Source organism: Euprymna scolopes, chromosome 18, assembly GCF_053919585.1.
Source record: "Euprymna scolopes isolate OS-2025 chromosome 18, ASM5391958v1, whole genome shotgun sequence".
In the NCBI taxonomy this organism is placed as follows: domain Eukaryota; kingdom Metazoa; phylum Mollusca; class Cephalopoda; order Sepiida; family Sepiolidae; genus Euprymna; species Euprymna scolopes.
In genome coordinates, this window is record NC_136499.1 from 84,488,391 (window position 1) to 84,507,136 (window position 18,746).

An 18,746-nucleotide genomic window follows, 5' to 3' on the forward strand; every position below is an offset into this window, starting at 1 on the left:
AATTAATATTTGGTATTAAATAACAAAAAAAAATGTTTTTATACAATTTAGGCTTGGGGTTGAACAGGGAAATTTAAATTCAGAAAGGATCTCATAGACATGTTCAAAATAAAAAGTAAATTATAGAATAAGTAAACATTTTAATTAAATGGACGACAATAAACCAGATTTATTTTGAAAAAAAATATTAGTTCGATTCTTAAGTTCGACATTTTTCTGATATAATTTTTTATTCTAAATATTGATCCATACGGAAATTATTAAGATACCATGTGATTCCTGTGACAATCTTAGGTACATATACTTTAATGTCAGGTGAGAAATTATAATTAAAATTATCGTAACATAGAGCCACTGAAACAATGTCTATGCATGATCATAGAAGTTATTTTGTAATTTGGTTTCTCTAAGACTAGTTGCTCTTACCAAGTGAGTCAAGTTTATCCTTCTATTCGAGGGGAGGGTGAGATAGGTTCTTACCTTTACTCAGGATATTAATGGCTGCAATAGCTCTGACAAAAACACACCTTACCCAGCACTATAATACCTATGCCTCACAGCCATTTTGATTCTGATAACACAGAAATAGTGAAACTCCTCACCTAAGAATTAAGATACTAATATAATTTTTTACCTTTACTTTTACAAAAATATTAAATCTTAATTTAGTTGTTTGTTCTTGTCAAGAACATTTGTAACCTAATCATTGATTTGATTCGTTTATCAATCCAACGTTCTGAAGAGCATGAACACAGCCTTTTCTCTGCAGTATGCATTATTTTTGACTAGTCTAAACTTAACATTAAACCCAGTCTTTGTGTTTTAATATTGCATTATTTCTTTTTTAACCAGATTTCAAATGAGTTTTTGTAATCTAAATTAATACAAAATAATCCGAGGGCTCAATTTGATACAAGATCCATTATCATATTTAATTATAAGGTAATAAATATTCTTAAATATTAGAACCGAGAATATTCTAGGTAGATGAAGCTAGAGAAAGAAAGAGGGAGGTAGGGAAGGGAAAAAAGTAAAATAAGTAAATAAGAATACGGAATCCTACAAAGATTACACCACGCCTCCCTCCCCTCCCCAACAGATCTTTAACATGACATGGAAAACAGGGTTGCCAGTTTGGCTTTTTTAAGGCCAAATTTTACGAATTTGGCTTTTTTAAAAGAAGTTTGGCCTTCAAAATTTCTGTTTGGCCTTTTTTCTAATTTGGCTTCAAATTTGGCCTTTTTCTTATCATTTTATGTAAATATTTTTAATAGCAATTATTAAAGAAAAAAACATAATTAAGTAATTTCAAAAGTAGTTCGGATGTCGAAACTTGTAGATTTTTTAATTTTGGCTTTTTTCTCTCGATTCATGGATTTGGATGAGAAAGACAGCCACGGAATCAACATCTGCTAACATTTGTCATATCAGGAAAAAAATCTTTTTCTAAAGACTCGCACTCCAGGAATCTTACACCTAAATGTTTAACCTAGTATTTTGAAATTAATTGAATCAATTCATTTTTAATTTATGGAAATTTGAAAACTTATAACTGTTAAATCATCTCTCAAATAGCTATTTAAAGTTGTATTTAAAAAGAAATGTTTAAAAATAATCTTATATTTTTCCTGAGTAAGTCCCAAAAGTTTCTTTAAAAATCAATAATTATAGATTTCTAATCTAAGAAGATTAATAGGCACATTTGTCTTAATAATGACGCATAGATTTTCTTGGAAACAAAATCTACTTTTAGAGTTATGACTAAAATTAAATTTATCAATATTTTAGAGATATTTTAAGTTGATACCCCCACCCCATGAGTAAATGTGGTATTGTGGCGACTGAAATAATTCTTCTCTAAGAATATGATAAACAAAAAGAGTAGACAAATAGGAACTTATGTACAAACTGTATCAATAAAAATGGCATGGCAAAATTGGCACTAGCAAAAATTGTAAAATTGGTTAAATATGAAAAAAAAAAAATAGCAGGACTGAAAGATAAAAATCTTGGATGCAATACATAAAGAGAAAACATTAAGAACTTTGGTAAATTAAAAATAAATCGTATCTATATTTAAAAGTAGATGTGGAGCGTCAGCTAATGACCAATTACCTTTCAATCTTGCCGCCATCTTAGAAATCTGTCGATTACACTAGTATATTTATTCATTTCAATGTTTTCGTCAGATTCCATGTGCAATACTAAATAAATGCTAACTCCAAAGCATTAACTATGTCATAATCTTAAACAAAAATTATATCGCCTATAAATATTTCTTTTATTGTAATTTGTTGCAGTCGTCAATCAATACTTACATTAAAGTGTAGTACTTGTTCTGATACTATACTTAATCTAGTCTGTCCTTGGTCAGTGAAAGAAAAATTCATCTAAACTAGGGCATATTTTTGCTATGGGAGATAAATTCTGTGCTTTTTACTTTTTAAGAAAATTTCATCATATTTTGCCAGTCAGACTTAGAGATAGAAAAAAGTTAACTACCCTAAAAAGTTATAATGGTCCGAAAATGGAGGATCATTTTATGTTTAATTTATATGCGAAACTAATTAATTATAAAGTATTTATTTTCTGGATGTTCACACGTAATTATTCGAAAAAGTAGAATCACATGTTTAGGAGGGATAGCTGAGTTTCCTCATCTACTTTATTCTAAAGATATTCTATTTCCTCATCTACTTTATTCTAATAGATATAATTTAATTTTAATTTTACAAACTTCTTAATGTTGTCCTGGTGCTTATCCATAAAAATACACAGGTGAAAATATCAGTTCCAAATAAATTAACAAGAAAACTCTTTGATATAATTACCTATAAAGCAAAAATATGTATATGAACCAAAAGTTTTATTTCCCCAGTTAAAAAAAAACAAAAAAAAACAAATACAAACATAATAAATGCTCATAAACAGAAAATTAAATACTAATAACCTTACACTTTCCTATGCACACAATAACAAGCCACTATCCCCCACCCCCACCCAAACAAAAACAAACCCTGAAAAAAAATGTATGGGTATCATTTTTTTTTATTTTTCGATTTTTTTTGTAGCGGCGTATCGAACCTTATATGATATTATTAAGGTTACATTTGGGACAAATACTTTGAAACGATCCTCACAAAATGACCGTTAGTCGTTATGTTTGATTTTAGACAAATTATACTTTCTGTAGAGTATTTTGTTTACTTCTCTTTTCCTGACTCTTTATCGACACTGCACATACATTACCTTTGTTTATCTTTTTTTATAGGTAAATTTTTACGTTAGCTTCACCTTCATACTTTTTTTTAAAATGCCGAGTTTGATAGGTTTTCGACTATACTGATTAAGAAAATCTTATTTATAATTGGCAGATACAAGTAGTTTTCGAAATATAAACACTTGTATTTTAAATCAGTGGCCACCAGATTTGTACACACGCATGAGAAACAAATTTAATTCTCTCCAAAGGGCACTGCCCCCCCCCCCATTTTTTTGTTGGTTTGTAGTATTTGCGGGTGGGTATCCTAACAACGATTATCAAAGTTAAATTTTGGGGCAAATATTTTTACCCCCCCCCCACAAAATGGGTTGTCTATTCTGATGGCTGTTCTTAAGATGGGGAAGTTGGGGTGTCTATTCTGAAAGCCGTTCTTAACATTGGGAGGTTAGGGGAGTCCATTCTGAAAGCTGTTCTTAACATGAGGAGGTTGAGTGTGTCTATTCCAAACGCTGTTCTTAACATGAGGAGGTTGGGCTTAACCAACAACAACAACCGCCCTACTTTAATTTTTTAAAGGTGGAGGGATGATTTCACTGGGCAACACCAGTTAACGGGTCCTGCTAGTATTTAAATAATTTAAGTTAATAATCTTGTAAAAAACACAATTTATCTTCTTTTGCAGAAGAAAGTATGGTTATATACCCTTAAATGCTATCCTGTTAGAAATGGGTAATCATCGTATGTTAAATTTATATCTCTTTAAATTCTAAAATAATTGTTTTACCCAAGTTTTTCATATGTAATTGTCTAAAAAAGTAGATCTATCTGCTATTTTGGGGGGACGGGAGCACCTTAATTCTCATCTACAAATTTACCAACTTTTCCTTAAATTATTTAATATTAAAATAGTACTGAATATTCTTTAACGTTTTCTTGTATAATGTTAAAAATATATAAACTGTAGAATGTATTGTAATGAAATTATTTGCCTTAATATTAAAAATAAAACCATTCCCTATTAAAGTAAAACCGAAAAATATGCTTTGGGGGGGGGAAAAGTCATATTTTTCAGTTGCAATTTCATAATTACCGTTTTTGCCTAGAAAACACGACAAAACTAATATAGAAAAAACTATTAAAAGTCAACTTTTCTTTAATTTTCAATTTTGGCCTTTTTTTTTGCCATTTTTACCTAAAAAAAAAAAAAATGTGGCTTCGTGTTTGAATTTGGCCTTTTTTTGGCCTTTTTTCCTGAAAAATTTGGCTTCAAACATTTATTATAGTCTGGCAACCCTGATGGAAAAGATATGTAGGCAAGTTTTTTCTTCTTTCTTTTACGATATGAACTGAAGAACGCAGAGTCATTGTCTCCGGACCAAAAGTTGAGCAATTTTTCTATTTATTTAACTTCTGAAATCCAATTGTTTAATATCGAAAACTGTGGTACATTGCAATTATTTTTTCTTATTTCAGCTTTGACTTAAATTCTGAACATTTTAATTGTACTCATTTTGTAGTTTTTAAATCTTTTCTTGTTAAATCTGGTCTTATTAGCGAGTACTGTTCTATCTTTTTTTTTTTTAAATGGGGATCACCACTTATCAAGGCCCGTAAGCCACTCGGAGATAAGGGTTATTTTGTGTACAATAATCAATGGGATAATATTGTGGTAATAGTTGGTATTGGAGATTTGAGAAAGCATCTTACTTAAGGGGGCGATTAATCAGGAATTTGTTTATGTTCGACTTGAAGACATCCAAGTTGTAGTCAGGTGGGAAACAGGCAAACGGAAGAGAATTCCACAGGCGTGCACTTCTCAGAAAAAAGCTATGTTCATGGAATCTACGTTTTGATTTAGGCACAGATAAAGAGTAGGGGAAATTACTGACAGTGGTTTTAGCTAGATAGGTGTTTATCATGAAGGATTAGCAAGGGGGGACCAGAGATTGGAGCTCGGACGAGCACTTGCCATGGAAATAACGATAAAACAAAGACAGGCTCGCAACGTCTCTTCTGTAAGAGAGAGGTTGCAGGGAAGAGAAGAGAGTATCCCCCACTAAGCCACGGAGTCTATTTTGTACTTTGTCAAGGCAGGATAGGCTGTTTTTTGAAGCTCCAGCCCAGATGTGACAGCAGTACTCCATCTTTGGACGTACTTGGCTTTTATAGAGATAGAGAATTGCATGAGTAGTGAGATATCTTCTGGAGCGGTAGAAGGATCCTACCATTTTCCCAGCAGCCCGGGCAACAGACTTTATATACGTGTTCCATTTCAGATCAGGAGTAAAGGTCAAACCCAGGAGCTTGTCAAAAAATGAAGCCTCCCCAAGACGAGAGCCATCCATTTCAATTGATGCTAGATGAGGAACAGAGCGTTGATGATGTAAAGTTAGGAGCTTGGTTTTAGATGCATTAAAAGTAACCAGCCATCTCTTCCCCCGCTGAACGACACGCTCAAAATCAGAGGAGAGAGAATCAGAGAGAGCTTTGTCATTTACGGCCTTTGATGTGTTGCCGTAGATGGTCGTGTCATCAGCATAGATGTCAACGAATGAATTTAGTATGTGTTTTGGGAGATCATTGATGTAGATCAGGAAGAGAGTTGGGCCCAGAATTGACCCTTGAGGGGCTCCAGCATTAATACTGTGGGCCGCAGATTTCTGCCCATCAACCACTAGTCTTATGAGCCTATTGGAGAGAAATGATTTAATTATTGAGAAAACATTTCCAGTTATACCGTAGCTGGAAATCTTGTGAAGTAGGCCTTTATGCCATACCTTATCGAAGGCATTCGATATGTCAAGAGCAATTGCCCTGGAAAGGAAACCTTTGTCAAGAGATTCACTAATCCTATGTGATATAACCGTTAGCACATCTTCTGTAGATCTTGCAGAACGGAAACCATATTGCATGTCACTAAGGAGGTTATTTCTGCTGAGGTAGTTGACTACTTCTTCATTTAATATGGATTCCAGTAACTTACTCATAACACACAAGAGACTTATTGGTCTGTACTGAGAGGGGGGATGATTTATCACCTGAGTTCTTAAATACAGGGCATACTGACGAGGTTTTCCAGGGTGTTGGAAAGCACTTCTTCTTAAGGCAACGCTTAAACAGTTTTGTAAGTATGGGGGCAAGTTCTGGTCGAAGTTTTTTCAACACTATAATTGGAATGCCGTCTGGGCCAGTTGCTTTACTGGAATCAAGGTTCTTGATTAGTTTGGCGACCTTGTGAACAGATATTTGTATGTTGGATAGGGTGTTGTAGGAGGAAATACAGGGAGTTGATGCCCTTCGTCGCAGAGGGTAGAGTTAGCTGCAAAGTTCTTGGCGAATAGTTTGGCCTTGTTTGATGCTGATGAGATGACCTCAGGTCCATTGATGATGGTTGGGATGGAACGCACGCTTCTGTTCAGGATCCTGTTTGCTATTTGCCAAAACTGGTGGGAACCAAGCCGCTGTTTAGCTACTTTGGATTTAACGGACTAAGCACTTGCATTTTTTATTACTCTTTTACTGGGGTTGCTGGCAGTCCTGAAGGCAGCTTTAGTCTCAGTACATCTATTACATTTGTAGCTATTGAAAAAGTGATTTCTGTGCACAATGGCAGCGGCACATTCTGGGGAGAACCATGGCTGGCTGTTAGGTTTTTGTTGGAATTTTTTGGATGGTATGAATCGGTCTATGCCTATAATTAACCATTCGGTAAGGTACTATAGAGGATACATCCTTTTTAAACATGGAATGTAGAAGCAGATCAGATATGAATGTACGGAAGCTATCCCAGTTAACCATAGAGTATTTTTCTTATATCTATGTGACGTGCCCCTTCTGAGGTTAGCTTTGTTATCCGATTGTGATAAATTAATTTTTAAAAAAATTCCTCAGGTTGCGTAGAAGTACGTGAGAAACTATGCACCAGCCTGTATTTTGTTGACTTCCTCTGCCAAAAAGAGTATTTTAAATGGGAGTAACAATTATCTGCTCTTCTCGACTTAAAACACGGACTCTGGTATTGTGGTTTTATAAAACAGATGTCAGATGAATAAGTGGATGTATTGAGCAATCAGCAGTTCTATCGTTGTAAGAAATGGTAGGTCAGAGAAATTTTAGCAAGATATTTTTTTAATTTTTTTTTTATTACATTTTCACCCCAAACAAGGCAAATTGCCACTTTGGTGTAGGGGGCTACTATCAGGGGCAACAACTACTGGGGTACTATGTAGGGATTTGGGCAGCAAGGTGTCGGTTCACGTTACACTTGAACTTCTGCACGTCAGTACTGTTGGGGAAGCAGGGACCTGGAATGGAATTCCAAAGTCTAGCGGTTCTGGGGAAGAAACTATTGGAGTAAAAAGATCTTTTACATCTAGGGATCTCTACAGTGTGGGGGTGGGATTTAGCAGCCTGTCGGGTTTGTCGAGGGTGCACACGTCGTGGGGGCACAAGTGATTGCAGTTCGTCAGAGCATTCACCACTAAAATACTTCTAGAAAAGGCAGAGGGATGCAACATTTCGTCGATGGGACAGAGGCTGAAGCTTAGATGCCAGTTCAGGGCCTATCAGGTTTGCGACTCTCTTTTGAACCTTGTCAAGGAGCGAGAGACTAGTAGCAGATGCACCAGCCCAGATGTGGCAGCAATACTCCATACATGGGTTAATGGTGGCCTTATAGAGGTACAGGATACTTTCGGGTGTTAGTAGTTTTCTAGCACGGTAGAGAGAGCCCACCTTTCTTGCAGTGGCCCCGGCAATGCCTTCAATGTAATTGTTCCAACTCATGTTTCCTGTGAACGTTAGGCCAAGGAGTTTGAAAGATGGACTCTCAGATAAAGAGTCGTTGGCCATTGCTATGGGTGGTAGAGAGGGTTTCTTGTAATTATTGAATGAAACTAGTTTAGTCTTGGCAGCATTGAACGCGACCAACCACTTTTGTCCCCATTCCACTACAGATTGGAGGTCTTCCTCTAGTGTTTCTGCCATTTCTTTAGAAATGTGTTCATTCGTCTTCCTGTCGTGCCTGCCATAGAGTGTAGTATCATCAGCATATATACCCATCTCAGAGGCAATGTTGTCGGGGAGGTCATTTATGAATATCAGGAACAATAGAGGTGCAAGGTAGAACCCTGGGGCACCCCCGCATTTATATCATATTGTTTAGATGTACGACCGTCGAGGACAACCTGGATTTTTCTCTTATCTAAGAAGGATTTAATTATGTTAAGTATTCTACCAGTGATACCGTATGATCTGATTTTACTGAGGAGACCCTCATGCCACACCCTGTCAAAAGCCTTAGATATATCTAGAGCTACCGCTCTGCCCTCCCCCGCGTTGTCCAGTGAATGGTATATACGTTCAGAGATCACAGTTAGGATGTCTGCTGTGGAACGGGCTTGTCTAAATCCATATTGTTTGTCAGTCAGTAGTTTAGCATCTGTAAGATGATGGACTAGAGCATGGTTAATTATGGTCTCAAATATTTTGGCAAAAAGTGGGAGGAGGCTAATGGGGCGATAATTTGATGGGTCTGTCCTTTCGCCAGAATTCTTGAATACTGGTACAACAGAAGCAGTTTTCCAACAGACCGGAAAGCAAGCTTCATTAAGGCATTTGTTGTAGAGTTTGGAGAGAACTGAAGCTACTTCGGCTGAGCACTTTTTTAATAGCACAGCTGGGATAAGATCGGGTCCACATGCTTTTGAGGTATCAAGGTTTTTTATGATAGCATGCACCTGAGCAGGGGTGGTTTTCAGATCGTCTAGTGTGGCGTCTGTCCGCATAGGAAAGTCAGGTAGGGGGTGGTTGGAAGGGTCCAGTGTGGAGTTTGAGGCAAACCGACTGGCAAGCATGTTAGCCTTGTCGGTTGCTGAGGAGACAACCTCGTGATTGTTGGTTAGTGGGGGAATTGTTGATTGCCCATTATTTACTACACTGTTGTAGATTTTCCAGAAGTCTCGAGTTCCTAGTTTTTGTGCTTCGATGCGCTTTTTAGTGGTTTCCGTAAATTCTCTCTTAGCTGTCGCTATTTCTTTCTTAACGTTATTTCTAGCTTCTATATACTTCAGTATGTTTGAACTGGACTGATGTCGGTTAAACCTACGGTATGCATGCTGCTTTTGAGCAATGGCAGTTGCACAAGTCGACGTAAACCATTGGGGAGAGTGAGGCTTACTATAAAATTTCCGCATGGGAACATGCGCTTCGATTGCAGTTTTGAACCAGTCAGTGGTCTCGTTTGCACATTGTTCAGCAGGGAGAGAGAAAATATTTTTCCATGGAGCATCTCTAATTAGTTCCCTGATGGCTTCCCAGTCAGCCTTATTATAATATCTCGTTGTTTTGAGCACTGGCTCTTCAGTTTTGGGTCTAGAGTTTAGGGCGATTTCAACCATTATCACTGCATGATCAGCGTTCCCGAGTGGGCTGTGGGCCTTCGTTATGCAGTCATCGGGAACTGTGGTCAAAAACAGATCTAGAAGTGATGCGTGTTGTTCTTCCTGGTCAGGGAAACGGGTTGGAAACGTAACAATTTGTGATAGGGAGTGAGATATAGCGAAGCTATGGGTTGTGCTGCCCGCTGCATCTGTGTGAGTAGAGAATCCAAGCCAGTTTTTGTGGTGGACATTAAAGTCACCAAACACATGTATTTGTGCGCTAGTGTCGAGGGTCAGTGCCGTGTCTATGCTGTCAGATACTTTGTTTATTATGGAGCAGTCCTGAGTCGAGGGAGAGCGGTAGAGAAAATAATAGTAGCTAATATTGTGTTGCATGTTTAGTCTAAAGCACATAAAGGCTTGATCATCTGTTTCTAGGTTTGTTTCTCTAGTCAAGGGAAGGGTATTACGAATGTAAACTCCAAGTCCGTGCATATGTCTGTCAGAGTCCTTACGGCAGAGTGGGAGATATCCAGGCATGTTAAAGTGGTTAGAGGGAATTGAGGAGTGTAGGTTAGTCTCACTTAGTGCTAAGATATCCGGGGTATTTGTTAAGAGAAATGCTTCAACATCAGCTAAGTTAGTTCTAGGCCCACGGATATTTGTGAATAAGAGCCTCAAGGGAGGAGGCAAGTTGAATTTGTTTGTCCCTAATCCTGGTTTAAGCTTATTTTAACATGAAAGGATAACTAATTCAACAAGTATATATATATTCTTTTTTATTTATCTTTTTATTTTATATATAATGAACAGAATCAAAGAAAAAATAGTTAATATATACACATTTCAAGAGATGATAATATATATATATATATATACATTCATAAGACTTTCTTCTCTTTTTCCTTTCTCTTTTTGTATATATATATATATATATATATATATATATATATATATATATATATATATATATGTATGTCTCGCATACCAACCTCCCAATAAAAAAAAGAGAACGACAAATTTACAACAAATAATTTACGGAGTTGCGCCCCTTACATCAGTATCTCCCTTTTTTTTTTATAATAGAACAAGGGAGACTACTTTTGTTGATTTTCCCTTTTATTTATTTTGTTAGTTTATTTTTTTAATTTCTCCTTTTCCCTTTTGTTTATTTTTCTTTTGGGCGATATTTTTTTTTATCAAACTCTAGCAAGATTTCTGAGTTTTCGGCATTTAATAGTTCTCTTAAAGTGGTCTGATATATCTTTATAACTGACAAATGAAAAGAGTAAAAGACAAACCGACCTTTATTTACGCTGGTTGGCGCCAAATATGTTTTTTTTTTTTCATATTTCTTGTTTTTATCAGTGGAGTTGCTTAGACGTCTTCCCTCCTTGGAATCTCTTCTGCGACTAACTTGCGTCTCAATTTTTAACGGTTAACTTTCCTCGGTGGGATCGCTGATGATATTTTTCTGTATTTTAAGTATATCAGGGTTTTTTTTTTTCGCTGTCGCCGTTATTGTCATGGCGACAGTTCACTTGGTCGTTTTAATTCCTTCTCATCTCGGAATTTTAACAATTAAATTTATTTATTTTTATTAATACGATATTGACATATCTCAATATCGTCACAATCTAAAATGAAAAAACAAAACAAAAAACTGTTACCCATAAAAACGAGAAGTTTCGAAAAACACGGCCTTCTTCTACAGTATACATTATTCTTAAATTAACTTTTTTCCTACGAAATGCGATACATCCTTATTTTATTTTTTTACATTTTTTTTATCTTGACTTGCTAACTGTTTCTTTGTTTTAAATTTAATTTCGTCAACGCCCCCTCCAAACTGGGGAAATATCAGTGCTAAAATAATTTTCCATATTCCACCTGACATATAGTTGACTGCAATGCTCTGATCCTAATTCAATACTCTAAATCAACCCCTTCTGAACCATTAAAGCTGTTATTTTTTAACGTTACTTCGTGACAGTTTTTTCTAAGCCAAATTAATACAAGAAACAACTGATAAAAATGCTTACACAAAATGCATTTCTGAATTTGTCACAAACGGATTTTTGTCTTTCTACGAAAAAGAGTAAGAATATAAATTCTTACTCTTTTTCGTAGAAAGACAAAAATCCGTTTATGACAAATAAGTAGCATACTTAATATCTACAATTCCTATATGCTCGTATCTACTAAAATATGATCATCTTGCTATCTATATTTAATCGCTTATACTGGATCTTCAATAATTCACATCTTACTTTCAGTATCCTAATACTGAAAATTAATTAAATCTTAGTTATATTCCTACTAAGAAATTTACTGAGTAGATACATTTCCCGACCAACTCAAATATTCAGTGATCGTACATCTAACTTTTATCTTAATTCCTTATATCATTTCGAATTTTACCTTACCCTTTTTTTTTTCTTGATCTAAAATAAACAAAACTTTATAATACTCAATTCAACTACTTTTAAATTAGACAGACGCAGTTACAATTTTAAATTAGACAGACGCAGTTACAATATCAGGGACTCCCTTGAGATGCCTTGTGCCTGGCCTAAATTTCTGACTAGACAACGAACCACGACTCATTAATGTACCTATGATTTCTCTCAAAACCGAAAAAATACTGCTGTTAGCATGCTACGTATATCCAATTATACCCAATAGATATTTTACCTCTAAGACGACTGCCTTTGTCTGTTTTGCATGATAAACGTAATATTTTCCTCCTAAACTCTACCCACAACTCTATATCCTAATATATAATTATACTGAACTCTGTTCGTTAAAATCCCCTCTCCTGATTATAAATTAATTGCTCTACTTCCCGAGCTGCCATTAAATCTAATCCATGGCACGTACCTTGGATACAGTGGCGTAGCAAGAGCGGGGTGGGAGGGGCGGTCCGCTTCGGGCGGCACGTACCAGGAGCGAAATTTTGAGAGGGTAAAAAATAAATAAAAATAAATGAAAGCTATTCTGAAATTTTATGCCGAAAAGGTTGTAAAACATCGGGACTTTTAGAGATATCAGAATCAGAAAAATGTGCCCTTATTTTATAAGCGGTATACGTCAGGGCCGACATTTTGAGAGGGTGAAAATAGAAAATAGAAAAAATAAATAAAAGCTAATAAAAAAATCGGAATTTTTTACCGAAAAATTTGTAAAAACATCGGAACTTTTGGAGGTATTGGAATCGGAAAAATGTGTCCCTATTTTACGATCGGCATAAGTCAGGGGTGGCATTTTGAAAGGATAAAAATAGAAAATAAAAAATAAATAAAAATGAATAAAAGGTAACAAAAAACTTGAAATTTAATACCGAAAATCTAAAATATTGGAACTTTTTGAGGTATTGGAATGTGTCCCTATTTTCCAAGCGGCACATACCAGGGGGCTGCATTTTGTGAGGATAAAAGTAAAAAATAGAAAAAAATAAATAAAAGTTAACAAAAAATCTTAAATTTTATACTGGAAAGGTTGTAAAAAATTGAAACATTTAGACGTATTGGAATCGGAAAAATGTGTCCCAAATTTACGATTCCAAAACCAATCGTTTAAAATTTTTAATTTAATTTTTCATTATTCGTACTAATGATAAATATTTATGGTTTTTAAATTATCACTAAAACTAAAATAATAATAACAACATCAAAATGTGATGTAAATTTATTCTATTTGTAAAACAAAGTTTAAAAAAAAAGTTGCATACATTTTCTAGATAACCTTTCAAAGTTGATTTACAGGTTCCAAAAAATTTTGAAAAATTAAACAAAACATTTTTGTCTACAAAAATATTTTCAAACATCACTGATAATGTAACGATACAACGGAAAATTAACAACAGAAAATTACGTAATTTTGGAATTGTAGAAACATTAAGCAAGTACAGAATAAAAATCGACTGTAAACAGATTTATGAAGTCATATCAGGGAATATAATTTTAAATCGGAAGTAATCACTACACCTCAAATACAATTTAAGTGGCTTTCTTTTCAATAGTTTAAATACTGCCGAATTTCTGTCAAGTTTTGAACAATCACGGAGTAAATGATTTTTTTTAACTATTAACAAAATTTTATCATCACTGATGTATTTATAATTAAACCGAAATTTATTATGATGAGTCAATTCTGGTAATAGGATTTTAATTTTTACCTTTTTTTTACTAATATAATAACTGTGAAAGATAATACAAGAAAAATCCACTCATAACACGTATTTAACTTAGAAAAATCGACTTACTTGCTTTCAAACAAGAGTAAATATTTAAAAATAGGTATATTTCTGTGAGAGGTACTTGAATTCTATTTAAAACTATATCGTCTTTAAGAATGGTCCTAAACTCTATCTTTAATTGATAGATGCTTAATGTTCATACTTTGACAAAATTAGTTCTCCTGCATCTAATTTTTCTAAATTTAATTAAATTATAATAAAAATATAAAAAGTGATTTTTAATGTTTTTGATTCATTTGGGATTTTATCTATTTTTGCTTTAATTAGGTGGTGGGTTTTGTCTGGTGTCCTTTTGTCCGACCCCGTAGGTATATATACATATACTAGCAAAAGTACCCGTCGTTGACTGGGTTCAAAAACAGCCTACAGAAAATGGACTCTGATTTATGAAAGTATGATAGGTTATGAAAAGGAAGGGTTGTAAAGAGATAGCTTCGAATTTGGGGGTATCAAAACCAAAGCAATATATGATGAAAGTAAAAAAAAAAAACCCATAATTTATTATACCATACCTGTTCACACTGAAACACTTATCACAATATTCTGTGGATCTATATTAAAAAAACCTTGTTAAACTTTGTGACATATTTCCATTCTATGAAAGTCAGGCGCGAACGGACACCCCATAATTTTATTATACCATATTTCTTCAAACTGAAACATAATTATCAAAGTATACTTACGCAGATAGATATGAAAAGTCTTTATTAAAGTTTGTGCCTATTTCCATTCTATGGAGGCCAGGTGCGAACGCAGACCCCACAATTTTATTATACCATCCCTATTTAAGTTGAAACATACTTATCAAAGTATTTTTATGTACATATATATCAAAAACCCTTGTAAATGTTTTTTTTTTTAAATTTTTAAATGTTTTATTTCCATACTTTGTGGACCAGGCGCGAACGCAGACCCCACAATTTTAATGAACCACCGTTCTGCCAGATCAAACATACCCATTCCTGTGTCTCGATAGATCTTCTATCATTATATGGGATCAGTTTTCTATAATAGTCAACCATATAGGAGCCTATTCGTGACCACACACACACACACACACACACACACACACACACACACACACACACACACACACACACACACACACACACACGTGCAGCTTTATATATATACATATATATTGTGCATATATATATATTTCCTGATTCTTTGAGGGGTATAAAATTTATATAATGCAATCATGAAAGGAAGACGAAAGCTCATGATTAAAACGTTTAAAATAAAGTCAACGTTTAAAATAAAGTTAACGGGATGAAGAGAAAAAACTTTAACTTTACTTTAAACATTGACTATATTTTAAACGTTTTAATCGTGAATTTTCGTCTTCCTTTTATGATTGCATTATATATATTGTGAGAAATTCCACATTCAGCCACCATGTTTCTTTTAGGCCGCCTACACGGTTTGCTAGTTTAAATTTGAATGTGTCAGACGATTTTACTTGGCGTCTCTTTTATATTCATACGTTTATTTTTCAGTTTGCAAAAAGATTCGGTATGGAACAGACTCGTTTCCTGTAGCCACGAAAGAAGGGAGCTACGTGAATTCCTTCATGTTGTATCACCAAACTGTTGATGAACTAAGGATCACATCTCTACAAGCAGAGACAATTTTATAATTACAGGATCATTTCTTCACGGTTTATTCACCAAATAATGGATCTCAATTCATCTAGAGACTGGCGTGTTTCGCAGATGCCTAATTATAAGCGCCAACATTCCAGCCGAATCTACCATGTACATTCATGTATCCTTCCAAAGGAACAATGAACTAACATTCCAACAATAGGAATTCATACTATTCATACTAAAGGCTCCATGCGTATAGTAGCAAATCGGACTACCATTTTGCAAAAGGACTAACCAGAACCAAAGAACTTTCATTGCTGTTATATTGTGAATAAATTTTTCGTTTAAAGGTATGGCCTTTCTTTGTGGAATTCATTTGCTACTGCAGGGAGGAAATTGAGAAACATGGGGAAGAACTTTCTCACAATATGTATATATGTGTGTATACTAGTGATGGGACGATTCCAGTTTTTTCCCCGATTCCGATTCAATTACCGATTCTGTCTTAAATTCCCGATCCGATCTGATTCCCGATTCCGATTCTTTTTAAATTTCTAAATATTTAATTAATGATTTGTTTTTGTCTTTTTTTTTCAATTACTTTAAAACCTTCTCATGTCTTCATATATTTTTGCAAACAACAAATGCACTCAGTTTGTGTGTGTGTGGGGGGACATATATTAAATATACGGGGAGGGGGGTCTAAATATTTTTCTCGAATGTTTTCCTTTTAATTGATTGAAAATAATGAAACAACTAAAGGTGCATTTCTCTTTTAAAACAAAGCCGATTTGCATTTGTCATTAGTTGGCAAAATGCTATTCGAATATTTCATAAACAATTGAAAATAATTAACGATTGTTATGCAAAATAAAACGGTATAGGAACAGAATAGTTAACAAGTCCCCTCTCCATTTTAAACATGAGTTTCTAAATAACATAGTTACTATATAGAAAACAATTCTTTACTTAAGAACGGATGTGAATGTATTCTTAACTATTCTATACGTTCTCTCTACCAAAGAATGTTCATGCGTTTATTCTAATCATCAATATTTGCCCGGTTATTACTGCTGACATAGATATGTAGTAGATTGATTTGTTTTAATGCAAAAACGAAACAAAAAATAAAACGAAACAAAAAATAAAACGAAACAAAAAACAAGATACAGATAATTATAATAGAAATACTTTTTACTAATATTGTGAGAATTTTAGATTCCCATTTCCTTTTGTTTTATTCGACTTTCATTTTGTTTTATGCGATTGCATGTGGATACCTTGAAAATCTTGCCGGATAAAAGCACAAACAATTATTTTTAAATTTAAACTTTCGTGCATTAATTTAACCTAAAATGATGAATAATCATCATTTCCAGGCTACTCTAACATTGTAGAAATGTTCACTAACCCGGAGTCTGACTGGCAAGTATATACACATATATACATATTGAGAAAGTTCTTTCCCACGTTTCTCAATTTCCTCCCTGCAGTAGCAAATGAATTCCACAAAGAAAGGCCATACCTTTAAACGAAAAATTTATTCACAATGTAACAGCAATAAAAGTTCTTTGGTTCTGGTAATAACTATGCATAATCGCTTAACCCCCCCCCCCCCCCAAAAAAAAAAAAATGATTTTTGGTTAGTGTTCTAAAATGCTATAATGTCTCTGAAATGAAAAATCATTCTATGTCCAATTAACATTGAAGCAGATCTCCACCCTAAATTATTAAATAAAAGTTTTGTTTGTTTATCTTTCCACCAAATTTTTTAAGACGTTAATGCGTAATCACCTAAAAAATAGAATCTTGCTTTATTCTAGAAGAGTGACCTAACCAGGAGACCCAATATACTACTACTACTTGTAACTTCTGATATATTCTAAGTAAATATGAAAAATAATAAAAAGTTATAAAAATAGTAATTCCTTTTTTAATATATAAAACAGTTTAAATGAATTTAGAATAGATTTTTACATTTTAATGTTGGTAAAATGCCCATGTCTTTCAGTGGAAACAAACGACCCACAGGTTTCAAGAATTTATTAGTAGTTTTGATGTTACTGCTTTTATACCCCACCAAGCTTAATTTTACAATCAGCCCACCGATCGAGTGTGCAGAAACGAATCTCCGAAATCAACCCAAAGAACTATTAGTGCCATGCACTAACAATTCATTAAATCTGGCTTGTGTACATACCGTTTCTGTAGCGGTTCACTGTTACATTTTTTTATTTTTATTTTTATTTTTTGCATACTGGACCGGTTAATCTCATTCTTTTCTGCATCTACATATCGCTGAGACGTCTTGATTCCGTTGACCGGTCTAAGTATCAAGCGGACTATGGAAACTAGATGGAGTAGTCGAGCATATACTGTAAATGTTGTGGTAAAAAAATTATTGGAAGGAGAAAATGCAACCACAAAATCAGATGCATCTTTGATTCTCAACTCGATATTGTTGTTTCCGTTTCTTTTATTTCTGAGCCTTTGGAAAAATATTCTCCCAGAAATCAATGATGTCCAGAAGTATCTTCAAGAAAAGGGGCTGGATCTGCAATAAAGTTTTGTCAGGTTGACGGCGTTGAGAGATTGCCTTCTTCAGCATAGAGAAAAGATGTTGTACGCTGCAATAGATAAGTCCAAAAAAACCTCTGCTCTGAAATGGGGATAAGCATGTAGCATCATATCCGCAAAAAGAAACGAATGGTGAACGATTGACTGATGCAGCAATTGGGTTTCATACTGAATTGAGACGGGGAGTGCTGTCTGTCATAGACAGGTTGACTGAACAAATATCTTGCAGATTTCAACAAGTTCACAATCTTGCAAGTAAATACACTTTTCTTACACCGTCAAATCTGCTTGATGATAATTATAATTGTCAGCTTGGTGAAGTTGACGAATATATAGAAAAAGATAAATTCTTTGCCGAAAGGAAGAGATTACAGTATTTGTGAAAGCTTCAGGAAAAGATAAAATCAATGGACCTCTTGAACTTTTAAACTTTATACAGAGATACCACCTTGGGGATTCTGTCCCTAATATTGTGATCTTGCTGCGCATTTTCCTTACCCGAGCTATTAGCGTTGCCAGCTATGAACGCTTTTTCTCGAAACTGAAGCTCATAAAAAACTACTTTCGATCAAAAATGAGTCAGACAAGGCTTATAGACTTGGCAATCCTCTGCATAGAGAGGGAACTTGTCGATAGGGTGAATTTTGATAGAGTTATTGATAACTTTGCCAAAAAAAAAAAGCACGAAAAGTATGTTTGTAAATTTTCAACCAACTTGA

General features: G+C 34.4%; 1 protein-coding gene across 4 annotated transcripts in view; it reads right to left on the reverse strand.

Annotated features, from left to right (window-relative positions):
- LOC145297675 (uncharacterized) overlaps window positions 1-18,746 on the reverse strand; it is a 1,369,001-nt gene that overhangs the window by 2,081 nt on the left and 1,348,174 nt on the right. The window lies entirely within an intron of this gene.